The 13548-nt window shown below is 41.2% G+C and overlaps 1 protein-coding gene across 2 annotated transcripts in view; it reads right to left on the bottom strand.

The window, feature by feature from the left end:
- PTBP3 (polypyrimidine tract binding protein 3) overlaps nt 1-7922 on the bottom strand; it is a 65296-nt gene extending 57374 nt beyond the window's left edge. The window contains exon 1 of one of the 2 annotated variants that reach the window (XM_013192285.3): nt 7551-7922. The gene's annotated coding sequence lies outside the window, so the exon portion shown is untranslated. The remainder of the gene's footprint in view (nt 1-7550) is intronic. The other variant, XM_048051408.2, reaches the window with a different exon arrangement.
- Between the last annotated feature and the right edge of the window lie 5626 nt (nt 7923-13548).

Below are 13548 nucleotides of genomic sequence, written 5' to 3'. Positions count from 1 at the left end.
CTAACATCCACTATCAATTCATGTGAAGCTACCAAAAAGATTTGTCCTTGAAGTGATCATTCAATTTAAAAGCATGAAATTACTTTCTGTAACTACGTACCTAAGAGCCTTAAAAAGCATCCAAGAAAAAAAAATCCTACTCTCAACTTAACTGCAACACTCTGAAGATATATATTTTGTATTGTCTTTTAAATGTTTAATTGGATTCACATTTTAAGCTTCTCTCCACAAGAAAACACATTTTTTTCATGAAATCTAAACGACTTTAAATTATTTTTTAATGAAAAATTCATATTCTCAAACAATCACATAATTCTAGGATTTAAAAGCTCTAAGAGTTGCACACTTGAAATCAAGTGGTTGGAAAGTAACAAAATCTGCATGATGTACATCACGTAAATTAAATATTTCGTGAATAAGCTCTTGTCCTAATAGATGGAAGATTTGCATCAAGATTAACAATGGAGTACAAGACTGCTATCCACAAGATGAGTTTTCAGTTACTGCTCAAGATTTTCTAGGTGAGTAGTGTTGTATGCAAGAAGAACGTGGTCGCACCTATGATACCTGCAGTTCTTGTCCTTTCTGTCTGATCTGTGCTTTGTTTCCTCCCCACTTGCTTAGCAGTGTTTCTCATCTTTTCTCACTGCGTGACACTTTCTCATGCACTGGCCTCTACTCCTCAGCCCAGCTCTGCTTCACCTGTTGGAACAACTAGTAATAGGATACCCGCTCTTAGAATCATCCTTACAATAATAATTATTATATAAATCATCATCTCAGACTATCTAGAGACTGAGGAGAGAGCAGAGTTAATATACCCTTATTTTTGTGTACATTTTCCCCCCTACATCTTTTGTAGAAATGAATGCTGGCACCTTTTCAGTATGTAGGGACAAGCTCTCCTCCTCTCATCCCCTCCCTTAAACATCACCGTTCACGTGGAACGTGGCTTTCATTTCGGCTTTACCTCACAACACTACATTCTGTGACAGTCCTCATTTCTTCAGACTCTGAACAGAAGGCACAAGTTTGTTAGCAAAATCACTTTCCCCGATCAAAGTATAATGTGAAGTGATTCAACTATAACATTACAGTTATCTTACTGCTAAGCAACCTTTTAGTTTGGTTGTGGTTTGTTGGTTTTTTTTTTTTGACATTTTAACCCTGCTCTTTTGCTGACAAACACACAACCAACTACAGTAGAAACCTGATCCTGAGAAGAAAACCTATTCCTGAATTTTATAAATATTTAAATCCATGGATCCTGTTAACATTCCAGGTGTTTTATAAAACACTGGTAATTAAATGAATTACCATCTTTCGGTGGTCTACAGACTTAAATCAGATTGGTTTGGTTAAACATCAAGTTATTAACACTCATTATTCCAGACAGCTGTAATCTAGGCTTTGGATTGCATGTTTTGAGACCTTGTGTGTTTTTTTTTTTCTTGCAATGTGTAATGAGTCCCCCTCTATATCTTTTAAGGTAGCGAAACAGCAACTAGAGCTCCTCCAAGACAGCATTGTTCACAGCACGCCAAGCAACGCTTGCCACAAGTGTGCACTAGAAAGGTCTGTTTCATACCAAAAAAAACACAGATGAAACCCATGCAAAGTAAAGTTCACAAAAATCAGTAATTCCTAAGGAATCACGGTCTTGCTCCTTGGTGATTCTACAGCACTGACTGTATTTACGCTGTTACTGTCCAGTCCTTCGCCCTACTGAGAGCAACGATTAGGCAGCAGAAATCAGCAGAGAGCACCTGCAGTGGGAGGACACAGCATACACTGAATGATCTTTGCATTTACACGACAGTCCCATGAGTTTATTTTTATATGTAGATACATATACACACACACACAAGTGCATACAAACGCTTGAGACATTTTACATGATGGCAAAAGCCAAAAAATGCCATTAGCCACCCAATTTCCTTGCAGAAAATATTTTGTGGGATCCTGCAGATAAGAATTAGCAATGAGGAGTTACTGTCAAGCTACCTTTGCATTTGTAAGGTACTTAATTTTACTTCCATAGGTTTTTTGGGTGCAGGGTGGGGAGGGAGACCTATTGTACAAAGAAAAGATCTATTTCAATAAATTGGAAAACATACATTATTGGATAAAGCAGGGCTATACAAAAAAAAAAAGCAAGTTATATATGAACAGATCTATTTTACACTTCCAGACTAATGATAGTTAAGACAACTCTGTTTCTGAAGCAACGGAGAGCTGCTGTTTTTCATCTGGAAAAAAAAAAGGAACATTAAAAAAAAATCAAGATCTGCATATAGCTTATTTCGTCTATCAGGAAGTGATGCCTGTACGCACTGATCTTTCCTTCAGGGCGCGCGCTAAAGTAGTGTTAAAACTGCCCCACAGGACTGTACAGCATATGTATTTTTGCCATGTATACCTTTACTTACACTTTGATACCCCTTCCGTATAACTGCTTGGATGTCCAGAGGAAAAAGAGCAAGGAGAAAAAACATTTGAAAATGGAAGAAAAAAGCCTCAAGAAATGAAGGATGTCTGCACTTTGTACTCTTCTGAATTTTCTGAAACTGACCAGTTCTGTATGTAGAGCAGGCTTTTGTGCACCTCTACCAAGTTTCATTACACAGAAACAAGACTGCTAGCAAGGAGAGGCCAAACGAAAAGTTAATTGATCATGTACTTTTGAGCTCAAGAGGTTTCTGTGCAGGAAGTTTCACACAACACTTTCCGCCACATCCAATGTATTATACTATGCAATGAATAACTTAAAAACAAAATAAAACAAGCAATAACAAAAAAAAAATCACGGATTCCAAATTGGTAGTGCTTTAGGAAAGAACACAACTGAAACAAGAGGAGAAAGAAGAGGCGTGAAGTTGGAGTAATTCTTCTGGTAACACAAGATCTGAGCAAGTAACTTGTCTGCAGACATGAAGCCAGAAAGAGAAACTAGAAGCACATGACAAAAAAGAATAAGAAAACAAATGCATTGTGGTGGATAGTAAAATGAGGAAACGAACAACCAAAAGTCCCAGAGAAATGGAACTGGAAAGAAAATCCTCATCTAGGCAAGCAAAGCTAGGTAGGAAAATAAGACCTAACAAAACCAAGAAGGATTATGTGTAATTTGCAAATTAAGTCACCTGGCAATATTACAAGTCAGTAGAGTACTCAGATACAAGGTTCATTTAATTTGCAGTGGTCTTTGGGTCTCTGTGGCAACATGCATTTCATGCTGACTGGCAAACAATATTCTAAATGTTTGTAGTGTATAAAGCGTTCCGGTTAAAAGGCTCGAAGGCATATGGGAGTCTGTTGTCTCATGATGAGATGAAGCTCAGTTCACATGCTCAAAAGGAGCCCCGGAAAAATGTCTCTCTGGACGAGTGCATAAATGTGCTTTGAATCCTCCATGGAAAAGGCCACAGAATTTCTAAGAATTGTTGGAGCCTAGGAGTTACCTAGAAAGCAAGGCTCCGAGCTGGAGCAACAGTCTTAACCAGATCTCTGCAAGGTACACCAAAAGATCTGCAGGGGCCTGTCTTCATTACAGAGGAAAGTTATTTCATGTCCTTCTGAAGCACTACCATGCACACAGCTCCCATGCCACCTAAAGATAAGAAAAGGGTGACCTTTGCCTCATTTCTCCCTACGGTCTGGTCCCAAACCAGAAGACACGTTTGGATATGATTTCTGCCTGACTGATCATCCTTGTTTCCACGATGGAGGCAATGCAGCTCCGAAGAGCTGGTAATGTTTTGTTTACACGGAACGATCCCCGTGGGATCACTGACCAAATGCTTGCACGATCGTGTGAACAGAGGGCAAGTAAGAAAACATTAGTTCAGCTCCCTTGCTTCTGGTATGCACTGTTCAGAAAGGATACGTCTTCTCCTGGGCTTTAAATGCCACCGTAATACACCATGTCTTTTAATGAAAAACGGCATCGAGGTAAATTATTCGTAGCACGGTATGATTAAGAAAGTTAATTGCAGAGATAATGGCTAGATTATTGAATCATATGAGCGTTCATTTCATCAGCTTTCACCGGAAATTTAGGGTGCGGTTTCCTGGCCGGTTTATGCTGATTTAAGGCTGCAGCGAGAGGAGCCATCATGCCATTCCCCACCCGTGTGCTCCCACAGCCCCCCCGCTGCGATTAAGAGCCCGGCAGCACGGTACCAGAACAACTGACCGCGCAGTTCAGCTCACACGCACAGCTGCAGCACCGTGAGGGAGGGCAGAAACGCACCGCTGGGGATGGGGCTGCACTTCTGGCAAGCGCGATGAGTTCAAGCAACTTCAACAGAGAAGCAGAGACAGCAGGGAAGAGTGCTGTCTGCAGGAGCAGTCAAAACACTTCTTGCTTTTCACCTACCCACTTCGCAGCACAGCATCAGAAATGCTGCCTTTTGCTCCAGTGTGAAAGGAGCGTCCACACACCTGGAAGGATAAGCTCTATTTCCATGGGCGGCTATGAAAAAAGCCTCTCAAATACACACAGCTTACGCAACACATAACAAAATTAAAAATACAAATGATCCACAGCAGGCAAAACCAGGAAAACTGAAAGCAAAAGTGCCACTCTGTTAATGAGTGCGACGGAACAGAATCACAAGCTGCACCCTAAAACAGCTGTAGGCGTACTTTCATTACAGAAGAACTCCCACCCTCACGTTTTGACACAATACCGCATTTAATCAGGATATCCTTTGAAAGCAAGTCAATCTAAACACGCTTGTGCTTATCGCTTAATACCTCGAGAGGTGATTCAGCTAGCAGAGCATCTGTGCAGCAGGAAACTCTATAAATGCTCCTCAGTAGGACCCTGCACGCTTCGCTGCTGGCCTCCCCCCACTGGGGGCCCAAGCAGATTAGCTTTCCTGACCATAGACCAAATCATACAAATAATCACTTGACAACTGGTAAGAAAATCACGGGAGTGATTTATATTCTGCTATTTTCATGTTTCTGATGTCAGATGATTCACATTTCCAATTATATCAGATGTTATTAGTAAGCCAGTTTGTTGAGTGAACATCAACCTCATAAGGAGGGATGCTTTTATTCGTACCAGGGACACATTTTTCCTAAGCATATAACTTAAAGTGGGTTAGAAACAGGTATCATTGAAGGAATTACATATAGGAAAACTTAGGATACACAAATGCTATCGCATACGTGTAATAAAAAACCCCCGAAGACTTGTGAGATAGAAACCCGGGTCTAATGACATGCATGTGTCTCTGAGAGGCTGAACATCATCTTGCAGAATCCAGAATCCTTTCTAAACCTGAAGATTTCATCTGGCAGTGGAGGGGCTGAACTTACGCTGCAAATGGACGTTCATCTGCTGTGTTTACTGTTATTTCTGATTTCTTTCCTCTTACTAACCCACAAGACAGTCACTATCCTCACTTAAAGAATATATGTGTACACAAAGGCCTGTCTTCAAAAGTCAACAGAAAATTATAGCTCATACCACTCATGATTTACTTCAACTTAATCAGTTTAACTTGAATCCATTTCCCTCCAAAACCAGCAATATTAGAGAGTTGAGTGCTTTGCCACAAAACAGTGAAATTTTTACAAGCTTTCTACAGAAGCCTCCTGATCCAAACACAAAATGTTTCCTCTTTTATTAACTTAATGTATTCTCACTCTCACTAAATGCAGCAAGCTTTGGATCCAAAGTAGGCTCTGTATCCCACAGAAATAAATTAACCCGTGTATATTATTTCCACAACGGTTCCAATGAAGTGTAATTTTATGTTATTACTCTTCTTATTTTGAAGAGCATTTAACAACAAAAATACAAGTTGAATTATGAAAACTTATAACTTGTTTTTACTTTCAATTATTCATGGTACGTAAGGCAATTTAACTTAACCATGCCTCTCAACAGCTTGTATCTTCATCCATCTAACAGTCTGGACATCCTGCAATCAAGTCCAATTCTCAGAAAGTACTTAGCATCTCGTAACAAAAGAACACACACCCCAAACCACCCCAAAAACACAGCCCTTCCCAAAGTACCAGAGGCAGTATCCCACAAATCACAGCAGACTTAAACTTGCAGTTATCACCAAAAACCTGCATCATGCCTCAAACACCCGAAAAGATCCACTTAAGAAAGTTTCTTAAGAAACACTCAATTGATTCACCTTTAATGGGTGCTTTGCCTTTGCCTTATTCACTGGCAAGCAAGTTTATTTGGAAAGTTCTGCTTTGCAATGTTACCTTTGTACAACTCAGGAACTACATTTGTTTTCATATACTATTTCTACTCAAAACAGACTCACATGTCACCAGCCATAAGTTACCTCTAGTGTCAGTATTCCAAAGCACTACACACACTGATGCATAAACCTTTATCCATCCTCTCTCAACAGAATTAACAAATGCTACATAAAAATAATAAAAAAAACCACGCAAAAGAAACCCATTGTACTAATTGGAAGATACTATGGAGACTATAGGAATCAAACATAGGAACTATAGGATATTAAGATTAGCTGGCAATTTCACAGCTTAAGAGAAACCAAAAATGTTCTATTCTAAAATGGATTAAATCAGAAAAATTACAAGTTACTCATAAATACATTTTACACATTGAAAAGGAGGACATTGTTGCTCCAGTGTCAGCGCTCTTAATTTCCTTTTGGAGATTTCCAAAAAAAACTAGTTTCAAAGCAAAATTGAAAAAAAATGCCGATCATATCAAAATTACTCATATTTTTGAATGAATTTCTCTGAAAAGGTACTTCCCAGCACCATTTTCTTTCTGACTAATCAGCATTTACACAACAAGTGCTCTCATCAACCTGCCTCCCTGCGAAGGCTTACACTCCAACAGCGCTGAGAGATGTCAGAAAGTTTCGGATAAGCTGCTTTGAGTCACTAGAAAGAGAAGAGAAGGAAAAAAAAAAAAGTTCTGAAACAAAAATTAGAGTTCTTAGAGTTGAAGAACTAATTTTTGTTTCAGAGTTCTCAGAGTTGAAGAACAGTTTGGCTTCTGCTGGTCACTGAGTTGCAGCGCAAACTTTAAGTTAATTATGTATACACCTTGCATGAAGTTAGCGCTGCCTTAAGTGGTAGTTTTCATGCATTTATGATAGATTACGACAAAAAAAATAGAGAAAGGAAAAAAGGAGAAGACTTCAGCTTTTAGCTCACAGAGCGCACGCTAAGCATAGTTAGCTTCCTGGGACAGGGAAATCTCTCACCACGGTTATAAATGCACTTCAGCTTTGAGATAGCGATAAGTAAAGGCAGAAATGAGAGAAGAGCAGCGATCCCGAGGCGCAGGAGGCGGGCTGGCGGTGCTGGCAGCCGCCCCGTCGCTACCACCGGGTGCCCAGCAGCTCTCCGGGCGGTGCAGGGCAGGTCCCTCGGGGTGAAGGCAGGAAGAGACAAAAAAAATTAAGCAGCGACAGTAGTTAAAATTAAATAACTACAGCAGTAATAAATAGCAGTGATAATAAAACGACGATAAATTAATGACAGCGAATTAATTAAAAGGGAAAGGCGCTCTGAGGGAAGCCACTCACCCCACAACGCGAACAGAAACGGAGAAAAGAAAAATCGCGAATTCAGGAACGGTGGAAGCAGAAAGTTACCCGCGCACCGGCCGGCAGGGCCACCCGCTTCCTCCTTCCTCCGCTACCTGCCGGGGCGGCCGGCGCCAATATCCCCACGGCCCGGCCCGGCCCGGCCCCGCCGAGAGCCGGCCCCCGCCGCTCCCCGCTGCCCCCGCCGGGCCCGGGCCACCTCCCCCGGCGGCGGGGACGGGGCGGGAAGGGGGCGAGGCCGGCACAGAGCCGCACCCCCCCGCCACCCCCTTACCCCTGAGGGACGCCGCCCCTCGGGGCTCAGCCGCCCATGGCCCGGCCGGGGAGCGGGGAAGGGGGGCTGGGGGACGGGGACCGGGCGGGGTCGGGGGCTGGGGGCGGGGGACCGGGAACGGTACGGGGGGGAGGCGGCCGCGGAGCAACACCTCCCCCTTTCTCCCCCTCCACCGCCTCACTGAGAGGAGCTCGCTGCCGGCCCAACGCGCCTGCGCGGAGCCGCCGGACACGCGCCCCGCGCGTCCACGATCGCGCGTCCGCGCCCGTCCGTGCCCGGCCCCGGAGTCGGCGCGCATGCGCGGTGCGTGACCGGCTGCCCCTGCTGCCCAGTGTTGTGGGCTCTGTGAAACGGGATGAAACTACCTCTGCGCTGAGCTTCCGTGGAAGTACGGCGGAGCAGGGGTTGTTTGTGTGTTAAAAATTGGTGTTATCAATAAAGTTGTGAAAAACCACCACACTCGGCCGATCCAACGCCCCCCCGATGCCACCGTCGCCCACTAAGCCATGTCCCCCTGCACCATGTCCAACTTCTGACCCTTGGCGTGAGGGTGCTGAGGGAAGGGAAGAAGCCACTTAAGTGTGATGGGTGTCAGTGCTTCCCACGCACCCAAAACACTGCTCCTGTCATGGGGAAGCCACAAATGTGGTGTTGAGTGTGTACGTGTGGTGTTGAGTGTGTACATGTGAGGGCTACACCAGGCCCCGTGGTCACCACCTGGCACGTGAGGGACTAAAGTGTACAGAGGGCGTCTTCACCACACAACACACTGTGGCACTGGCTTCTGTGGCCCAATGCGCAGAAGAATCTGAAAGTAAAAGCTAAAGGCAGAGAAGACAAGATGATAGTAGGAGGGGGGAGCCTCGTGCAGGCTGGTGCCCCTGTAATGTGAATCTTCTCATGCAAAATGGGAAGAGGCTTGTGTTTGTATTTGTTCGGTGCCTGACACAATCGCGGTGCATGACAGCATCCTTTACGGGAAACAATGGGATCTGTTAAATATTTGCATCTCCTGGAGTCACTCGGTGCAAGACTCAGCCTGTTACAGAGGCTCCAGATGACTGCAGTCCACAACCCTATCTCCTGTCAGGTGACGGCCATATACTGGGCGAGTGAACTGCAAACACTTCCTGACAAATGATACCTGTGTCCTGTCACCTGCTGGAGGGCGCCTGCGTTGACTGGGACAGGACGTCCTTTGAGCCCTGCGGTAGGTGGAATGACTGGAGAAGAAGCTGGTAGGTAGCAAGTTCACCAAGTATTTGACCCCACTCCTGCCTGCAACGAGGAGTGCCTAGGAAAGTGAGTGCTTTGGGGTGGAATATACACACCAAAACGTGGGATTGGGTTTGATTAAAGGATGTAGGTTGAGAGTCCTGTTAATCTAAAAACAGGGTGATTTTATTTAATTTGATGTTTATGAAGTGACAAGATGCTGCTTTTCCTCAGGTCTTTTCTGCTTTTTCTTCCCTCATAGTGGTATACAAATCTATCTTTTCTAGCACATCTGCTAGTGTGGCCAGCTGATATGGGGGGATTAACCTGACCTGAAAAAAAATACATATTTTTAACTAGTTAAGTTGTTGACCTGGTTGGTTCTCTAATGCAAGTTGAAAAGTGTGTGTTTATGGTACTTTTCTAGTTTAGGGCAGGAGGCAGGAAAAGCCTCTTGTAGGGAGAGGGAAATCTGAATTCTCACATGAACCTCACAGGCTTTTGTGGTTTGAAAACACAGCCTTGTAAGTCCTTTAAACTCACCTGAATTCACTAACCTGGGAAAAGTTGTAATCTCAAGTGGAAATTGTGAGAAATTTGTGGTTTCATATGCTTTTCACCTTAGACTAGGTTTTGGGTAATGGCTTTATAATAAAAGCAAAACTGTGTAAGGTGCAAAATGCATTGAAATGACAAGGCATTGGCACAAACCAAAACCACCATGGTTTTCACTGTTTCATTCTTCCCCGACTTAAACTTTCAATAGTATTGCTGCTTCAGAAAGCTTAATATTCATTATGTCAGGCTGCAAATACCTCGTAATCTTAAACTTTTAATTTTGTAGGTATCTAAATATGGGGAAGTGGAATTAAAGTAGTTTTCTACAGCTCAGTGCAAATAAGGATTTGAGGTTATTGTCATTAGTGGAAGAAATTAGGATATGACCATATTTTTTATTTAATTGGTCAATTTTCAAGAGTAATTCCTTGAAAACAGTAGATTTTGTTAATAATATAGGAGTGCTTAAAAGTTTGCTTTTCCTGTCCCCCATTAAATATCAGAACAAGGCAAATCACAATGATTAATAAATAAATAAATAAATAAAAATCCCACCCAGCATAATGACTGATAAGGCAAGATTAGAAATATTTTGGTGAGTATGCATTTCAAGAAATGAATTTTATTCCTAACCACAGACTCAAGATCTATGGTATTTGAATCAGTTAGGATGACAAAAGAGCATGAGGAAAATAGATATAGCTGCTAATATATATTCTAATATATATTTATTAAAGGTATACATATAGGAATCTACTAGTATATACACTATATTAGAACATATTAATATTTAAATATCAGACTATACTTACATTTTAAATATGTATTATAGATCAATAATTGTATATATGAGTATGAAATTATCATTTTTTTTAATCCTTCAAAAACTCTTTAAGTCAAGCTGTGAAAAATGCCTCAGTTTAATCCCTTGGCACACATGTTTCTTATTATAAGTTGAATATACAATGCAATTTAAAATATTATGAGGGTTCTCCTGTAATTTGTCTGTATACTATAAAAACAGAAATTCGTGTGTTTTGCCAATAATTATCTAGACTGTGCTGCCATTGAAGAATGCTTTGTAATTAATTTCCAAGTGCAATTCACAGGGCCAATAGAAATTTGGATGGATTGTTATGACAGAAAAAGAATATAAATCCTTTGTGATAAGGCCTGTGAGCTGGTTGTAACATGTGGGGTTGCAACACATGTGAGGAACAATAGAAAGAAGAAAAGTTTAACCAATACAGGGAAGGAGCAAAGGGGAGAAAGAGATGTAAAGGTGATGTGAGTGAAAGCATTTCTAAGAAGCAAAATTGGGCTTTGGAAGTTATATTCCTAATTTCTCTGGACTGCTTTTATTGTCTTTATATTGGTCCACTGATTTTACTCATTCTTTTCTTTTCTACTTACTTCCCTGGCTAGTTGCGTCCATTCCTTTTTCTTCTGTTCCAGTCCCTGTCAATCGCACTCTTCTTGATACCTGTCAAATTCATGTTTCTTGTAACTTCAGGGAAGTTGGTGGAGTTGTACCGTGTACAAGTAAGGTGGGAGTGATTGTGTTGAATGGATGTATTGTGTTTCAGCTGACTCTTTTGTAAGGACACATAAACCAGATAATGGTCTTGTTTACTTTAAAGGGTTATATGGTGTAATTTAATTAAATAGAAATTCTAGCAACAACAGAAGGCTGTATGCACAGATGCAATTATAGGATTAGGGCCTGGGTGTGCAATAATTATCCTACTCAACATGCAAATATGATTAGACAGACAAAATCAGTCAATGTAATCTATTCTAAACAGCCTACATTTACCAGTTTTCAGCAGCACAGTCTTTTATGGAAAATTACTGTATTTGAGGTTATTTATATCAAGTTTAAAAAAAACCACAAACCTAGTAGTTACTTTATTTTCCTTATTCATATCTTAATAATATGGACAATTGGAATATCAATAATACTTACAACAGCCCCCCCCCAAACTGGTCTGGTTTTATGCTTTGTAATTTTATATTTGCAAACTCATTGCAGGAATCCCTTTACGATTTAAGTTCACCTGTTTAAAAAGTTTTCTTTTATGATACAGATTCTCAACGCTTACAATATTTTCTTCTTCCTTTTTTTTTTTTTCTGATTAGATTGGTTTTTAACATTTGCCAGAAAATCAATGTGTAGTCTTCAAGTCATTGTTCTCATAGGCAATATCCAAGAACACAACATTCTGTGTAAACTGATTCAGTACCAAAATGAGACATAGAAATCTTGGTTCCAAATTGCCCTGTCTTCACTGGGTCTCATCTGGCATAATTACTTACATTTCTGTGTTTTAATTTACACGTCCATAAGTCGGAAATTGTGCTTATTATGAAATACAGAGGAATGAATGTTTCAGAATGTGCTTAATCCTTTCAGTGAGCAATTTAGCATCACCTTTGCTCTTTTCTTGCCATCTTAAGTAGTAAAAAATTATGATTTTTCCCTAACATTTACTGTTAAGTCATTTTAAGCAACACATGTAGTTACTGCCAGTTGTCAGCTCTCGTAATTATCTTCTAAATTGTACTGTCATTACAGTAAGTCATTAGTTTACACATTTTTGGTACACTTACTTCTTATTTTTGCCATCCAGATATGTCAAGCGATTGCTGTATCAATCCTAATTCATGGGAACAAACTCATTACCATATCATTTTAAGATTTTTTTTTGACATTAATTGCTAGTTGGCAGCTAAAAGATCTTCTAAACTATGTTTTATGTAATGGGAAAATAGCCTGTTCTCCATTTGACTTAGCTTCTATTTACTTGAAATAATTTGTTACATTGTTGACTTTCATGTAATTCTCCTATTAAGCCTTTGCAGCTCCTTGTAAAATAGTATGTGTACATACTCAGATGCGCTGTGTTTATACAAATACAATACAACTTGGGTTCTTCTTTGTTTAGTGTGCTGGGGAAGAAAAAAAAATCATTCCTTACTCCTGCAGTACTTGACTAGGACAGTCATCTTTGCACTTCCCTGACAGTACAAGGACTTCTCTAGCAACTGTGGCTCAAGAAGGAATGGTCCTAATTAAACCTGGCAATTCACTGCGACTTGCCAGCTCCTTGTCTCTTCTGACCCAACTGCGTCTTAAAGTCATTCCACAAACTCGATTAGAAAAGGTAACCTCCTTCTCCACTTTTATGCTGGGGTCAGTCCTGTTGGCCAGAGTGGGGTCAGCAATTTCCAGTAGTGGGTGGGAGCAGACATCTGGAGAGAGCAGCTATGACCTTGAACCCACCAGCCTCTCTCTGACTTATTGTACACTGGTAAGGCTGAGGGCTCCTGGTACAGCCTCCACGCAAAACTGCCCACCACACTGCCGCTCGGCATTGCAGGTTGCACCTTTGGTCTGCTGCTGGCTTCTGGAGAGAAGCTGATCCACACACCACCCAAGTGAACTAATTCCTTTGAGGGAACCACTCAAAGTGTCAAATAGATGTCGTGGTTTGCCATTCCAGTTTCCAAGTCCTTCATGAAGAGGGCTGATGCAGTGCGAAAACTGGTGCAGAACCTTTGCAGGATTTTACTGACAGGAGAAAAGGGGAAAATGGTTTTGTCAGTTTTTATCAAAGTGCAAAGTTTAAGTCAAGCTAAAATGATTGTGTGTGGCCACAGTTTAAAAGCAAGGATTTTATTTTTGTGTTTTCTTGAGAAAGTTCTCAAATTTCTGTTTGACTGGTAAGTGTGAGGAATAAATAAAATACATGTGCTATTGCAACAGGCACACATTAGGTTCCTGCTAAGGAATTTAATTAAAACTGCCTCACTACAAAGTCTAAAATACCCTCCCATGGTGAAAATGATCATGTGGGTAGAACTTGACTGCCATTCAGTGTTTTGGTTCATATCCCACTTTCCAATCAGGTTCATCCTGGGACTGCAGTA

The sequence above is a fragment of the Anser cygnoides genome, chromosome Z (assembly GCF_040182565.1).
Source record: "Anser cygnoides isolate HZ-2024a breed goose chromosome Z, Taihu_goose_T2T_genome, whole genome shotgun sequence".
NCBI lineage: Eukaryota > Metazoa > Chordata > Aves > Anseriformes > Anatidae > Anser > Anser cygnoides.
The sequence above is the reverse complement of the archived record's forward strand: the minus strand, read 5'-3'. Positions and strand labels throughout refer to the sequence as shown.